Source organism: Vicugna pacos, chromosome 5, assembly GCF_048564905.1.
Source record: "Vicugna pacos chromosome 5, VicPac4, whole genome shotgun sequence".
In the NCBI taxonomy this organism is placed as follows: Eukaryota; Metazoa; Chordata; class Mammalia; order Artiodactyla; family Camelidae; genus Vicugna; species Vicugna pacos.
The window spans coordinates 67,494,875-67,511,711 of record NC_132991.1 but is presented as its reverse complement, the minus strand read 5'-3'; positions in this window follow the sequence as shown (position 1 = coordinate 67,511,711).

Here is a 16,837-nt window from a genome sequence, read left to right as displayed (position 1 = left end):
AGCTTACTTGAGCAGGGAGCCCTAGCTTCCCAGAACTGTCTTGGGAAACACAGCCATGGATCTTGCTCAGCCCTCTACTCATATTGACCGACCTCCCTCTAACTTCAAGATGTGGTCATTTCTGATCCTTGAATGTTGTAAGTCTAGTAAGCAGGATTCAATGGTGAAAACCTAACACTCATTTGATTGAACAATTATTTGTTAAAGACATATGATGTGTTCAGCATTGTACCAGATGTTAATGTGATACGCAGACCTGTAGAAGGTTCCTGCTCTTGGGACAATATTGCTTCTGAGAGAAGTAGCAAAACAATGACAACGACTACACTGCCTTACCGTATAGGGCTTCGTTTTCCCAAAGTGCATTCACAGCTTGGATCTCACTCGCTTCTTGAAGGGACAGAGGCAGCAGCTCTTATCAGCCCTGCATAACAGGTGAAGATGTAATGCTCAGGGGTCAGGGGAATTGCTCTTGCCCATGGCCAGTCATCCATTTAGGCTGTTTATTTCCAGGTTTCCCTCAACTCAGGGTCTGTTCTCCCCCACCGGTGTCTCCTTCATGATTCTGCTTAATTCTCAACTTTACAGCTTGGTGGATTTCACTTATTTTTATACACACATCTAAAATGATGGAACATATGTTATAATACTACATAGAATGGCGGACATGGAATAAACTCTGGAAAAATTTTAAAGTCAATCTCTGCATTTTATGGCTGAAGAAACTGAGATACAATTCAGTTGAACCATAGGCCTGTCTCCCAGCGAGCTTGGAGTAGAGCTTTAAGACACTCCTTCCTCTATCCTACTGTCCACACCCCACTAGCAAATCACCTCCAATTTTTAATTCCATCACTGTTTATGAAAAGTACATTTGTTTTATTCCTGTCTTAATGTTGGACCTGAAACCACTCAGCTGGTATGTTTGTTCCTATCATTCCTATTCCAGGTGGCTTTTGTTTACTACTGTTTGAGGAGCTTTGGGTAGAACTAAAAGAACGGCTAAGTCTTCACATTGGCAGTCATCTTTAATCCATAAAAGAGGAGTCACTGAAGGAGCCTACAACTTTGCATAATCAAAGTAAAACAAAATTCTATTTTTATAGCTGCCTGTTTTATCATCTATAAATTTTATAATAATGATTAGGTTCAATAAAAGAACATAATTTACATACATCAAAATGTCTCACACTGTCCTTAACAGCCTGTGAAGCACCTGCAGCAAATATGGGGAAGCAGAAAGCTCCCAAGCTCTCCGAGGCATTAATCAATGGAGCCTCTTGGGGGAGGGGAGGGGCGGGGAGGGAGAGAACATGACAGCGATGGTGGCCTCTTACGCCACAGTTGTGTATCCTGCAGTGTTCGCATAGGAATAGAGCATTCTGCATTTGTCAGAAATTCACTTACTTCAGCTTTTTTATCCCTTCCCAAGGTGATCAGCCCTATTTCCCATAAATGCTTTTTCTCTTACACAGACCAGAAACTCTTTAGAAGTGTCAGCACGGGAAGGACTTTAGAGATTGTTTCTATTTAGCACACCTGATTTCTGCCCTCTGTGCCCAGAATACGTTCAAGCCCACAGATAGATGGGGTGCGTGTCCCCCGAGTCTCTGCAGCACTCTTCTCCTCCTCCATCCTCCCACTTAGTCCTACCTGGGATTGATTTTGCCTCCTAGCAAAGAGTTAAAGGTTATCACGCAGGGATTTAAGTCCCGGCATGCTGGCAGATGTGTACCCAGGCAACAGCTACAAATCGTGGATGGTACAAGCTTTCAGGGTAAACATCAATTTCTCCAATTTGCTATAGCCCGAGAACCTTATAAGCCTAGCGAATGAATTGTGAGTGTGGGTTTTGTGCTGGATGGATGGAGCAGGGGGTGTTTCTATAAAGCTCTGTTAATGTACACGGAATCTTCAGTTTAAATATCGTGAAGGAGTTAAAAGTCACAGCTGTTTCACTCACTGCTCTCTTCACATATGCCAGTTTCAATCTTCTTGGACAAAGTCTGCCTTGCAATCTCGCACCTGGATTCAGCTCCATACTAGTGGGAGAGGTGGCCAGAGCTTGCACCCAAATGCCAGGGCAAAGGCTCTCCCAGTATCTGTTTATTGAAACCTCATCTCCGTCTTTAAATGTACCACCTAGCCTTCAGCTCAACATATCTTTGGCTGCACATTGACCTACCTGTATTTGGAAATATTTTCTGTTTCATAAAATGCTTCATCTATCATAGTAAGTATTGAGTTCTTTCACGTCCTAGGCACTTTGGTAAGTTCTTTACATGGACCGTCTTACTTAATATTTCTACTTCTGTGAGATAGAATGGAGATAGATGATTATTATCTCCATTTTATAGATGAGGAAATGAAAGCTAAAGTGAAATAACTTGCCCAAAGTCATAGAACTAGTAAGTACTGGGGCTGAGATCCAATCAGCCAGCCTAAGGCTGTTCAGAACATTCAAGTTTCTCTATCTGGGCTTTTAGACTGGACATCGCTCTCGGAGAGTGGGGTGTCAGTTACGTGACTCTGTTTTCCCCCTTGTGCCTAGAACACTCAAATATTTGTCCATTTCAAAGGGCCAAAGCAATCCTTGGAAAAGCCAGGATTATAACCGGAACCTATAAAACCAGTAGACTCAGAAATACGATTCCCCCAAAGGAGACCCTGCTTTTCTTCCTGATGATGTTAAAAGCCTGGAATATGATAATTTAGTTTAAGGACAGCCTTAAATAAAAGTTTCATTAATCAGGATGAGTATTCCTACAACAATGAGCCCCGGGTTGAATCTTAGAACTCTCTTTACGCTTTGTTAGTAACAAAGCTGTTATAAAAATAATTTGATAAGACAGTCTGTTGCAATGGTGTGACTTAACTGTGCAAAAAGGGAGCCTTAGCCTGGTGTCTGAGCACTCCCGACTTATGTAATGCTAACATAATGGATTATGCATATTTATCGGGTTAAAAAGGAAACCCAGTGAAGTATTACAGCAATTTAAAAGATATATATTGGGGCTTGTTCAGCAGAGATATTTAAAATTTAAACCTGTTTAAATATTCAGCTGAAACTAAAATAAAATTCTGAAAAATGGAATTCAATAGAAAAGCTCCATTAAGAGTAAAAATGGTTCTCCAAATCCATTTGGTTCTAATAGAAACCCATCAAGTGAGGTTTTCATTGTTCCAGCACCAGCCAAGGGAAAAATTATACGTACGTTTGGGCAGGAGAAAATCAGTTGGACTTCTTGTGGCCTGAGCTTCCCTTAGAAAAGGAAGAAAAGAGGGACTCAGACCAACTCTCAGATCAGGCCAAGGTTTGTTTAAAATGGTCTGGAGCTTTTTCATAAATAGCCATAAATGGCATCTTCTCATTTGTTCTCTTACTTCAGTGGAACCTCATTTCACCTTCCACATCAGATGTAAGTCTTAAAAAAAAAAATTGGCACCTTTAGCTGCAATATCAGGATACTGACCAATTTGCCTCCCAAGAGCCAAGCTTTATTTCTCTGATAAACATCCTACAGGATGTTTTTATTCAATTAATTGGAATGATTGCTTGCACAGAAATGTACCGCTTTATCAAGGTCTGCTTGAATATCAGGCTCGGGCTGAGCCCCAGTATTTTTGTTCCTGAGTTCTCCCGACAGCAGACGCAGGGGGATTCCGAAATACAATTAAAACAATCAGCAAGAATTAGCTGGCTTGGTGACTGCACTCAGATAGCAAAGGCAGAGAATAGAGAAATGTATGGGTAAGAGCAAGAGAGCATTCCAGAGATGGAGAGAAGGCTGTTAGGAGACATAAAATGGGAGGTATTAGGAGAAGAAATATAGGATAATATAAACAGAGTCTCTAATCCTGAGGACTGTAAATCCCTTTTCCTTAATTGGTTTAGAAACTGTGGGCTGTAACGTGAGACGGAGGGCTCTGCCTGCCTTTCTTCTTTGCTGCCCGGAATCACATTAAGTGGAAAACAATAGCGGGGCTGACAGCTCCCATTCTGTGGGGCATTTAGAGCTAATCTGCTATTGAGACTAATACAATTACATGGGATTAGAGCACTGCCAACTGATACAGAGACGGAGGAATTCTCGGGGGAGGGGGATCTGGGCTTTTTCAAAGGAGGTTTGAGGGTGTAAGAGGGACAGCGGATCAAGTCAACAGGGCTACCAATGATTCTAAAATCAAGGGATATAACCATGATTTTGTAATTCACTCAGGATCTTGATGATGAATTCTAATCCAAACACATTTCTTCACAGGTGCTGTACACTCGTTTGCTTCTTTCCAAAGATTTATAATTGAATTTAGAGACTTCCATATAGGAATACACCTTTCTACTTGTTCCTTTGGTGTGTGAGCAAAGCAGGTAGGTGTTTGTATGCCCACGTTACAGGAGAGAGAACTAGGTTTTAGAGAAGTTTGGTAATTTGCCTAAAGTCACAAACTCCAACAATGTCAAACCCTTGGGATTCCAACCCAAGACTTTGCAAAACTGAAGCGTATTCTTTCTATGACATCATGGTACCTTTTTAGCTATTGTGTGTCTAACGTGGATGAGTGATGCTGTGTCTGTGGGTTTCCCCTTCCCAGCATCAGTTCCTCTGACTGGGGAACTGTAACCCCAGACTTAGGAATGGGCATGCGGCCAAGCCCCACCCACTCTCAAGTGTCAGTTGTGTTGATCTGCCAAGTGCACATTCTGTGTCTACACAATCTATGTTTATCCATTGTTTATGAAACGTTTTGCCATGTAGATTTTGGAAGCGCTTAACTTCAGAGTAGTTAGCCATGGCCACATGTCTCTTTCTTGGAAACATAAAATCCCTCTTTCAACAATTAAAACTCTACAATCTGCTGAAAAAAATCTCTTACTTGGCTTGTCAAGATTTTGAGGAAAGGAAGAATTGGAAACGCGTACAGTCTTGCCAGCTATGGGACAACTGAAGAGATATTCCAATCATCCCTTCATTTGTTTCTTCACGTGTGTTCATCGTATTTCTTGAGTACTCAAATGTAGTCATTGTATTGAATAAAACACCAAAATGGGATCCTTCAAGATGCAGCTTGTTCAGGAAATGGGGAGCTAGAGATTCCAGGTCCGGCTTGCTGGTTTCTGCCAGAAACTGCACACCTGTGGGTTGGGGAGTTCTGTCTTTTCTAGAAGCCGAAGTGCATGGAAAAGGATAAGAGAAAAGGGAACTACTTTTCAAAAGGATGTCTTTTCTTTTCAAGTGTTCACTGTGTGTGGGTGCTTACACAACTTTATTCGAGGTGGTCCTGCTAATCTGTGCAAAAACCTTGGTGCACTGATGGATGGCTTGGGGAGACTATGGATGTGGGAGTGATTGAGGAACCTCTCAAATAGATGTAGTGGGTGGGTGAGCAGAAGGTTAAATTCAGGGCTCTTAAGTCTACTTCCTCAAACAACTTCAGAATGAGCCCTCTTTTCTTTGCTGTAGAATAAACAGAATTAGGGCACCTCTGCTCTGTAGTGTTCACAGCTGTAGAGGATGGAGCCCTCCACGGCTCACGTCACTCTAGTCTCTGATATGGCCCCAGCACCTGCTCATTATTTGTTTATTTGTTTAAAGGAACAAAGAAACAGGCTCTCTACTCTCAGGCACTGGGGAAATGCATTCCTTTCCTATTTTCATAAAGCTCTGGAGGTCTTCCCCCTCTATGGAGCTATCAGATCCCAAGTTTGAAGAACTTCCCAGTATGTCATCAGAGGCTGTGTCCTTGTTTTGTAAGTTACCTCCTAGAGGAAGGGTCAATATTATTACTCCCATTCTGCACATTTTACACAGTAGATCAATTTTCAATTCCCAGCAACTGAACTTCCCAAATTTTTATACGATGAAACTTAACTCCAATCATATGGGCATAAAAATATGCCTACCCACCAGAGCATTGTTAGATTTCAGGAAGGAATTTTATTTCACCTTAAAATACGGTCTACAGTAAGTAGCCTTTGTGAAATTGTGGGGGGAAATGTATTGTGTGTGGGCTTTTGCATATTTAGATGTGGAAGAATATGAGCAGTGGCCAGATAATATAATTTTCATCCAACCAAATATCAAGTACAATGAAGAAAATGCAACTTTTTGCAGTGTGATTTATATATGCTTATATACCCTTCATTTTGAGTCTCTCTGAAATGCAGACATTTATAGTTCTATAACCAGAGGAATAAAATTTGAATGTGTAGGAAAATGAGAAATGTATTTTAAATGGGCTTTAGGAGAAGAACTGGAGGAGTCATCAGGAGGCCACAGTCACTAATGTCATTGGTTATTTTGCTAGAAGGCTACTCAGATGGCGGCCTGGTAGGCACAGGATTGAATTCAGGCTGATGGGCATGGGAGATGGAGTGATGGCTTCCCAGAAAAGATTGAGATACAGCAACACAGTAATCCAGGCTGGCCATAAAGCACACCATAAAGCCAGTGTGAGAAATGCCTCCTGCCCATGTGTTGCGTCCTGATTTTTTTTTCTTTTAAAAGAAGAACTATTTTATGATTTGGCATAGATCATTGATCATAGTGATTTTCTATTTCACATATCTCCCAGCTGTGTTCTGTGTCAAATTTATAAGAGACATAACCATTATTTCCACAAAATACTGGAAGATTGAGTGGCCATTTGCCCATGAGCACCATCAATTCCCATACAAGTCCCTCAGGTATGCATTATAGACACCACTTACTGGCCCCAAATGATGTATGGGAAAAGGGGAGCATTCAGAGTGCTCCTTGCTGGGATGGGCAGCTGGTGATGCCGACCGTCCGGCAGCTCCTCCCCTTTGCCCTAATGGAACTTGGTGTTCCAGTGGAAACTTGTGTCACGTGGTTTGAGCAGAGATTAATCTGTTCTCCCTCCAGTCCCTATCACAGGGATGTCCTGAACAAAAGCTGGGCCGATCACAGTCCTCTCAGGACTTTTCCCTGAGCACTTTAAGGGAAGATTGGTTTATTCCAATAATGTTACTAAGTTGGGAGGAGATGGGCTGAGGGTTGCTGGCAGTCATTTTTATTAAGCACCACACGGGGAAAAACATCCTAAAGACGAAAGCCAAGCCAAACTGAGCTCAGAGATGGAGAGAAACCAAAATTCATTACCTAAGTTGAGTCTCTGGATCCTGCCATGCTTGAGTCTAGTAACAACCCCCCTTTTCAGTTTTGTGAGCTAATAAACTTCCTTTTTCACTTAATGTAGTTTTAGTTGAGTTTCTTCCATTACTTGCCACCCAAAAAGTCCTAACATTCTCAAAGTTTATAAAACAATATATAGTTTATATTTACCAGCCTTCTTTGTAGCCTACATTGGGGCCATGAGATTAGTTCTTGCCAAAAGACTGTAAGCAGACGTAATCAAAAGCTAAGGCATTCAAGAGATGGTCCACCCCCTCCAGCTCTCTTTTCCATTTTGCAGAGACTCAGAGGCCATGTCTACAAGACAGTGTGGCTGGAAGATGACAGATCCTGTATCAGCCTAGGTCACTTATACCATGCAGAACAGAGCCCCCTGCCAGCATCTGCTGTGGTAAGTCACCAAGATTTCAGGAATAATTTGTTATAGGCACGTAGGGACTGGTGATAGAAATAAGGCTAAGCTATGGAAAAATTGAGAGTTATATTTTTCTTTGTTCCCCTGAGTTTATGGCTAAGATCCATGTTCATCAATTAGCTTTATGTGAGGCTCCCTCATAACATAAGAAGTAGAGGTAGGAGATGTCAAAGAAGACACAGAAGAACTAAGAATAGGGAGACAATGAACACAGGGGCCCTCTTGGTGTTGTGCCCATAGAGTGGCAGAGCTCACGGCCTAAAAGGAAACTAACCGCGAGTCCAACTGTGGGATTCAGCACTTTACCTACGGTATTTCATTCCATCGTCACCAACAAACCATGAGATGATATGATTTCTACTATATTGACAATGAAACTGAATTCCAGAGAGATTAAGTAGAGCCACAGATTCCTGGCTAGAAAAGCTTTGAACCCTGTCTGTCCAGCTGTACAATCTAGCCCCAATTATTCTGTTATTACTATTAAATAGGAGTATAAATATTACTTACAGATAATCCTTTCCAGATGCATTCAAAATACCAGTCTCCCCTATCCATCCTTCAACATACAGAAAGCAAGATTTGGCCATGTGTGCTCTGGTCCTTGGGTTCAACCACATCAGGGTTTTAGGAGCAAAATCCATGCTTCCCAGTCTCCTGACACCCTAATTGCCCTGTCCATGGGTCTTAAGCCCTTGCCTGGCCACCACTGGAATGTGATCGTCTTTTTCTTCAACACCCAGTCTGGGATATGGTTCTTCTTAGCTTAGTCAATTTTGCTACTGGGTACACAGCCAGTTCAGATCCCATTATCCTTCATTTCTAGTTCCTCATATTCCCTAGGTGATGTCTCTTTGCCTTGAAAATTTTCCTGAACTGTTGCTCTTCATTTCTAACTAATTTGTCAGCCAATGTGCTCCCTTCAGACTAACCTACAAGTGCTGTAATCTAGATCTAATTATTTTTCTGCACTTAAGAAAGACTGCACCATCATTCTTATCTCTTTGCAATATTAGCAGTCTCAAAAATATAAGTGATCATCTTCTGAGTTCCTAGTCAAATAGGACTTAAATGTCATTTCATGGTACTTGGTGAAAGAGATTATTTCTTCTCAAATGTCTAACTTATCTTTGACTCCATAAAGTGTCTCTTACTCTAAATGCCCAGGCATTTATGCCAAATATATATTGTTATCCAAAATGTAATATAGGAAATAAAAGAGAAACTGGTCATTGTGGGAGTCCCCCAGACTAGACACCAAACACAGCAGTATACCTCGCAGTTTGAAGGGGAGTTAGTGAGCCTCCAATAATGCAGAATCAGGCGAAATTATCCACTGCTTCCTTACCATAAATTACCGACAAAACCAAACCAAACCCTACAGGTGAATATATAACTTTCCCAGAGGGAAGTCTGGAAAGGAGACTAGGATGAAGTCTCTGAATCTCCATGAAACGACACTAGTGATCACAATAGTCACATTCAAGTGCTGTTGTGTGGTGACGCAGTTGGGATTCCTTATGGCCTGTCACTGAGATTGGTGTTGATGAAGGCTCAGGTTATCAGCCAAATCTGGCCTTTTTCCTACCAGGGACTAAACTAATGCATGCAAGCCCATTTAGCACATCTCCGTGAACATCGCATTGTCATGAACCCATCCCCAAGACAGTGAATTCTTTAAGCACTAATGGGTTTTATTCAACAAATATCCATTTCTTAGACAACTTTTGCCACTGACACCTGCCAACTCATTGTCTAAGAAGAAATCACTGAGCTTAGAGAGTTGTCATCTTGAAACTGAATATGACTTACTATCTTTATTTATATCTTTCCAACTGCTCTAAACTATCAGTCTAGAAGACCTCTGAAGCTTTTGGGGGATAAAAGCTTTTTAGTCAAAATCAAATACCATACCTCGCCAGTTAACAGTGGGTTGATTTTTGCATTAAGTTCTCATTCATTTTTACTAAAATTGCAAAGTAGGCAGAGATTCCTGCCATCTGGACTTAAGCGTGTATCTTAGCATTGGAATACTTCATGAGGGATTGGATGGGAGAAAGGGGCTAGGGTTCTAGTTTCTTTGTGGCCTACCACTCTCTAGCTGTGAGCCTCTGTTCAAGTCATCACACCTCTCTGGGCTTCCGGTTTCCTCAACTGTTATTTAAACACTGTGGTTGGAACCAGTTTCTCTAGGGTACTGTCCTATTTTGTAATGTTCTGTTCCCTTAGAATGATTCCCTTTCTTCAAGTAAATAGGACAGCAGCTGTTCTCCCTGCACTGCTTTCTTCCAGTGTCTCTTTCAGGCAAACTCCTATTCAGCCTTCAGATCCCAGCTCAAACAGTGCCCCTTCTTTGGTTCTTGATAGACTTAAGATGTCTTCTCCTAAGCTAACTTTTTACTTTACAAAGAGGTCATTCTTTGTACTATAATAAATACTATGATAGACAGAATAATGTCCCTTCAAATATGTCCATGGTCTAATCCTAGAACCTGTGAAAATGTTACTTTCCCTGGCAAAAGGGACTTTGCAGATGAGTTTAAGTTAAGGATCTTGAGATGGGAAGACTATCCTGGATCATTTGGGGGGTCACAAGGGTTTCTGTAAGAGGGAGGCAGAGGGTCAAACTTAGAATGATATAATTTGAAGCTGTAGAAGGGGCCGCAAGACAAGGAATGAAAAGTAGGCTTCTAAAATATTGAGGAAAGGTAAAAAAAAAAAGATGAAAAAAGAAAGAAAGAAGAAGAAGAAAAAAAAAAACCCCAACAGATTCTGCTTTGATGCTTCCAGAAAGAACACAGCTGCTCTGTCAACACCTTAATTTTAGACTTCTGGCCTCCAAAACTGTAGGAGATAAAGATGTGTTGTTTTGAACCATTAAGTCTGTGGTAATTTATGACAGCAGCAATTGGAAACCAATACAGAGACTATGATATATGACACAGTATACCATATTATAACTGTTCATTTGTGTGACTGATTGTCTTCTTGCTAGTCAATGAACTTCTTGAAGGCAAGGCCCACGTATTTTTACCTTTATATTCTCAGTCCTTAGAACAGTCCTTGGCATATAGTAGATATTCAACAGATATTTGCAAAATGAGTGAATAGAAGAATAAAACTTGTTTTACACAGATAATGTCAGGATTTAGGGAATAAATGACTTGCCCAAGGCTTCACTGTGATAGAAATGCTACCCAAATGCTGTGCTCTCTCTGAGATGTGGTGTTTTCTTGTGACTAATGTCTTCACTGAGAGTACAACACCAGAAAGGTTGAAGTATTGCTGTCCCATCCCTTCATATGAAACCACGCTATGCAGATCTAGATTCCTGGTTAGAGACTGGCTTTTATTTATTTATTTCATGGATAACTCTTGTGATTCTATAAGAAAAATAAAAAAAGATTCAAGCCTTGGCAGAGTGCATTATATTATACAGTTTTACTTGGAGCTCTTTCAATGATTCGATTGAATGCTAAGTAGTCCAGATTTTGAGTAGCAAAAATATTATGTGCACTTCATCTGTTTGTTTAAAATGGGCTCTCTAAACAAAACCTACAGTTTGCTGAAAGTTACCAGTGTCAGTGGGTGTGAATGTGTGTATTTACACATCGCAGAACGGAAAGGGGACTGGACTAGGGGGGTAGGGGAGGCAGGAAACACCACCCCCATCCCTTCCAGGGTAAAAGTACCGCTGCACTCCCACTGGCTCCTCATTATGGTTCCATGCAGACCATGGCAGGAACAAGCGCACATTTCTGAGCACAGGTTTTTGGAAGAAAGCGTGCATGTGACTGCGGTCTAAACCAGATGGGCAGAGTTGTCTCAGTCTTTGTGTGAACAGCTGCTTGTTGTCTGTCCCTCTTCAAGGGGAGTTTGTTCCATTGTTTGGCAAGTTCCTTCGCCCAAAAGTTATTCCTATCTAAAAAGGAGAGGGGTTGGCTTAATTGGTTGTCATTTTGTAAGAAGAGTTCGACTGTTTTAAAGCAAGTGTCCCTGAGAGAGAAGCGTCTACAGATGTCTACACTAGGGATGCACTTTAATTCAAGGGGTTCGATCCTGCCATGGTTGTTTGAAGAATTTCCTTTTGTATTTTAGGGGTTCAAATTCTGTGTTTCAACAGTAAATCCATATTTTAAAAAGTTCATTTATATTTGCAGCTGGAAAATTTAGGAACCAGCAACCTGTGAGTATTTTTTGAATGCCTCATCCTCAAAGGTGAGACAAAAGAAGAATAAAATGTGCTAAGTTCCCACAACTGAACTTTCAGTGTCACTGAGGAGGTAGAAAACTGCCCACATTAGTGAAAGACTAGTGTCCAAGGCACATGTACTATCTTTTTTTTACTGAAAAGATACCCCCAAATAATTAAATAATTTGGGGGATGAGAAATATACTTATCCTCCTACCACCCTGGCACAACCGTGTATACATTTGTGTATTTCTTACTTGCCATCTGCGGCCCTGAGCATGAAGGCAACATGCAAAAACAGTACGTCTCAACTCTGCCATTATCACTCCCCACCCCCAGTTTGTTTTTTGTTCCTCACGTGGTGTGGGAAAGTGGTACACAATCTGTTTGGAAGTTCATGAACACATTTTTATCATTGTAGCAGTCTAACAGTTAAGAAACTTATTCTCATATCTTTCTATGCTTGTCACCTTGTCATCCACGTCTCAGCTCAAATGCTGCCTCTTCAGAAAGACCTTTCTTGACAACCCAATCTAATGCAGCGCTCTCACCTGTCACGGTCACGTTACACTGTTTAATTTTCTTCACCATCCTATTTTCAGTGTAAAATTCTTTTTTCCCCATTTATATGTTTGCTTGTGTGTTCTCTCCTGGCTCATATTAGAAAGGAGACTATATCGTCTGCTGTCACGGCTACATCTCAAGTGCCTAGACAGTACCTGTCATGTCGTGGGACCTCCTTTGATACTTGGTACTGAATGAATGAAATACAAATTGTCTGTCTCTTGTCTAAATTGTAATTAATATTACTCATAGAAGAAAACACAAAACAAAATTGACAATGACTAAAACTTGCACACAGTAAAACTTCCTATAAACAACAATTTCTCTCCTAAAGAATAAATCATGTTGGTAACATTGAAAATTCAAAAATTGATCCGAGAAAAATGACATTTGGTTGAAATAATTGACACAAATAAAACAGACAATGGCTAAAACTGCATATGGGAAATTTTTCCCTTGACTAAAAATGACAGAAGAAACAAATCTAAACAAAATTTATATCTGCAAAATCTGACCCTGGTCAATTATATTTGGTGGAAGTAAGGGTCTTAAAAGAAAACTCTTAATAGTAAAAGATATAATAGGTAACATTTGATATGTTTGGGAGAAAAAACAAACTGATGGATAAATCAAATCCTCATCATAAAATTCATGAGAAGGAACTGATTTTGAGAAAAATAATTTTGATTAAATGAAAATAGAAAAAAATGGAAACTGTTTAAATGGTTTATATAGAAAAATTGATCAAATAATGAAATTGGCTTAATGTAGTTTGATTCAAAACAGTCTTTCTTGGCAATAGTAATACAATTCTGATTAACGTGACTGTGTTCATAAATATGGAATCAATATTCTTATGGTCAAAATCGTGGGATAACAACTTCCTACAATCTGGCCATTTATACAGCTTTAGAGCAATATAAACAATAAATCACTAAACTGTGAATCACAAACAACCATAAAGTAAACCAATGTACGATGTGTTACGAATAAAACAATATAATTATGAATTGTCAAGGGAATCTCCTCAGAAAGCAAGGCAGCCGCTAACCAGCTGGCCAGCCTTGGAAGAGCCACTCAGTTCTTCTGGGTCTTAGACATAGTCAATAAGAATTTGAGCTACAAGTTTAGGCTAAAGTCAACCCCAGAGGGCTGACAAAGAGGAAGCGTGTGTTCCTGAGAAAGGGGGCAGAAAAGGTGTCAGGATATCATGGGCTAACCTGCGGGGACCACCAATATTTGGGGTATGGGAAGATGACAAGCCACCGGAGAAAGAGGAGAGGGGGCAAGTAATCAGAGGGTAGAGTAGTGCAATGTGAGGAGTGGATGTGAGCATTTTGAAAGCAGACAATCAGATGCCATTGGGAGATTATGTCAAGAACAAAAAGAAGACACTTGAATTTGTCTAGGAGGCCAGCTTTGACACAGAAGGAATGGTCTTGGGACACCACTGGAGCGCGGGGTCATTGAGAACAAAAGAGCACTAGGAGCTTGAAGGAGAGGCCTCTTGGTCAGAGGTTTTTGGTTTCTTGGTGACAACAACCGAACTTGAGCAAACACAGGCAATAGGCAATACTGGCTCACCCGTTCAAACTCCAGGCAGGGCGCGGGTGCGGGCCCTTCAGCGATGACTTTAACCAGGGACTGTGGTGCTGCTGGGACTCTTATCTCCTTGCTCCATCTCTGCATCTCTTTGAGTTTTGGCTTCGTTTTCTCCTGCTGTAGACTAGCTTCTTATACTTGGCAGAGGGAATTGTGGCTGGCAGCTCTTAAACCCCCAGCTTTGCCACCAAAGAAGTTTCCTTATCTCCAGTGTGAAAAATCCCAGGGCAGGACTGACTGGCCACTCACCACTGCCAACGGGGTTGGGCCATATAAGAAGGTACAAGAGAACAAGACATTCTCCAAGAGAAAGGAGATTACTAATTCCTAGAACACAAAAATGAAGTGCAGGATGGACCGAGTGTTATGTCCACAGCAGGCAGTTAGGAAATGTACATGCCTTTAAGAGTGAAAAAAAAGAAGAGCATGTTTAAAGACAGGAAAAGATGAAGTTGAGTAGAAGAGAGGAGAGGGAGATGAAGGAAGGTGAGAACACCAAAGCCAACGCCCACGAGGTGAGAGATGACCCAGAGCGGGGCCTCACACGCAGGTGGTCTGGAGGAGGCCTCTTTTCTCCTAAATCTCAGGCCTTTCTTGATTTCTCTAATCTCCCACTCTTTTAGTTTCATGATCCTGTTGACTAGTCCTCCTGCATCACTCTTTAGTTCAGAATTTATTGTCCCCACTTCTGATCCAGCCCTTGATTTAGACTGCTCCTTCCATCACAGCTCTGCACACCTGGGAAATGCCAAGCACCCTGGACTCATCCTCCTACCCAGCCTGGCAGTGAGAGGACGGCTGGGTCTTTCAGGTCCTGGGAAGGGATGGAGTCAGAGGCACAGATGGAGAATTCAGTGTTTGAAAGAAGAGAGCGCAGCCATCTTTCTCTTAGACAAACTAGAAGGAATACTGGTTGTGTTTCTACAGAGACAGATTTGGGGAGTTAAAGAAACAGGGTAAAGGAAAGGGTAAATGAGGGATTTGGGGGGGGGATGGTTTCAATCTCATCAGAAAAGCAGAAGTCAAGGCCATCTATTGCCAGGAAGGATGGAAAGTGTAGGTACCCAAGAAGTTTATTTGTTCCCTAGGGCTGCCGCGACAACTACTACAAACCGCGTGGTTTAAAACAACATAAATCCATTTAACTCATGGTTCTAGACGCTGAAAGTTCAAAATCAAAGTGTTATCAGGGCTACTGTCCCTCTGAGGGCTCCGTGGGAGAATCTCTCCTCACCTCCCTCAGCTTCCGGTATTGCTGGCGTTCCTTGCGTGTGGCTATGTTATTCTGGCCTCTGCCTCTGTCTTTACTTGGCCTTCGCTGGGTGAGTAACACATCTCCCTCTGTCTCACTTGTCATTGGATTTAGGGCCCAGCAGATAATCCAGGATAAGCCTATCCCAGGGACCTTAATTTAATCATACTTCTTCCCCCAAACAAGGTGGCATGCACAGACTTGGGGCTTAGGGTGTATGTATCTTTGGGGGGACTATCATTCAACCCATTATAATACGAGAGGAGAGGGTCTGAATTAACTGATATAGAGAGGTAGCCTTGGGGCATGGAATAGAAGGCTAAACATGATTATTGAAGAGACAATGGGCAAGTCGGACTTGGACATGTGAATTTTCACAGGTCAAGACTGCGTGATTCTCCAGCAGATTTTGGCTGCCTGGGAGAAGAGCAAGCAAACAGAGGGGGTAACTCAGAACAGGGTGTGTGTAGGTGGGCTTAGCAGAGGGTTAAGGAGATGAAAGATCTTCCCTTTCCTTCTTCCAGCCGCAGAACATGAGATATCTATTCATTGGAGTGAAATAATAGGTGTTAAATCATCTTGAAAACTGTAAAGCATTTAACAAAATAAGGAGGTCTAACTTTTATTTGCTGCCCTCACTCCTCCGTATACCTTCTTCTCATAACCCAGATAGATGCTTCCTGTCCGGCTCTACATTCCTTCCTATCCTCTCCCAAACCTCAAATAAATAAAATTTTAAACAAAATCTCTATTCCAGTAAACCCAAACATTTTTTTTCCTCATGAATGATGCCTGAAATGGCCATAGGACTGGGTACAATAGCCACTGATAAATACTCCCGACCTCTCCTGGCTCGTCAATACCCTGGTGGCAGAGCAGCTGCCTGCATCACAAGGTTCTAAAAAAATAGTGTCAGAAAATTTTCATTTATTGGTGGGACCAGAGAGAGCTCAAAACCCAGGCCTCTAGGTCATATTTCCAGGGCAACGCTCACTAGTTCCACCTCATCCTGGAAGGCCTGCTGGGGAAGGGAAAAAGCACAGGGTACTTCACAAGCCGTTGGATCTGTGATATTTAAAGTTCATTTTTCCCCTTTATCTTTTTCTGCCCTCTTTTTTTTTTTTTTAAGCAGCAGTGCTCTCTCTTCAAACAAAAACTGATATCAAACAGATCCAAGTGGAGCTGCTCCGGATGAGGCTGCGGAGGGGAATGAACACCAGCCCCTAGCTGGCTTCCCCAGCCCCTGGGGCCTTTCCCCCATGGGCCCCTCCTCGGCTAGCCCCTGAGCACTTCTAAGGAACAATTTATTTTCCTTTTTTTTCTTTACAACGATAGACATTTATTTCTCAAAATGCTGGAAGCTGGAAAGTCCAAGATCAAGGTGCTGGCTGATTCAGTCCCTGGTGAGGGTGCTCCTGGCTTGCAGACAGTTGCCTCCTCACTGTGTCCTCATGTGGTGGGGAGAGGACGCTGGCAGGTATTTCTTACGAGGGCACTTATACCTTTTTAAGGAACAATTTCTGAGCAGTTGCACTGGATAAGGCTTGAGGGTGAAGAGGACAGAAACAGCCTTCTGGTCTAGAGATGGTTAGTACCTTGTCCATGGACAGTCTGACTGAGACTGGGCCTCCAGAAATTCCCTTCATGGCTTAAATAGT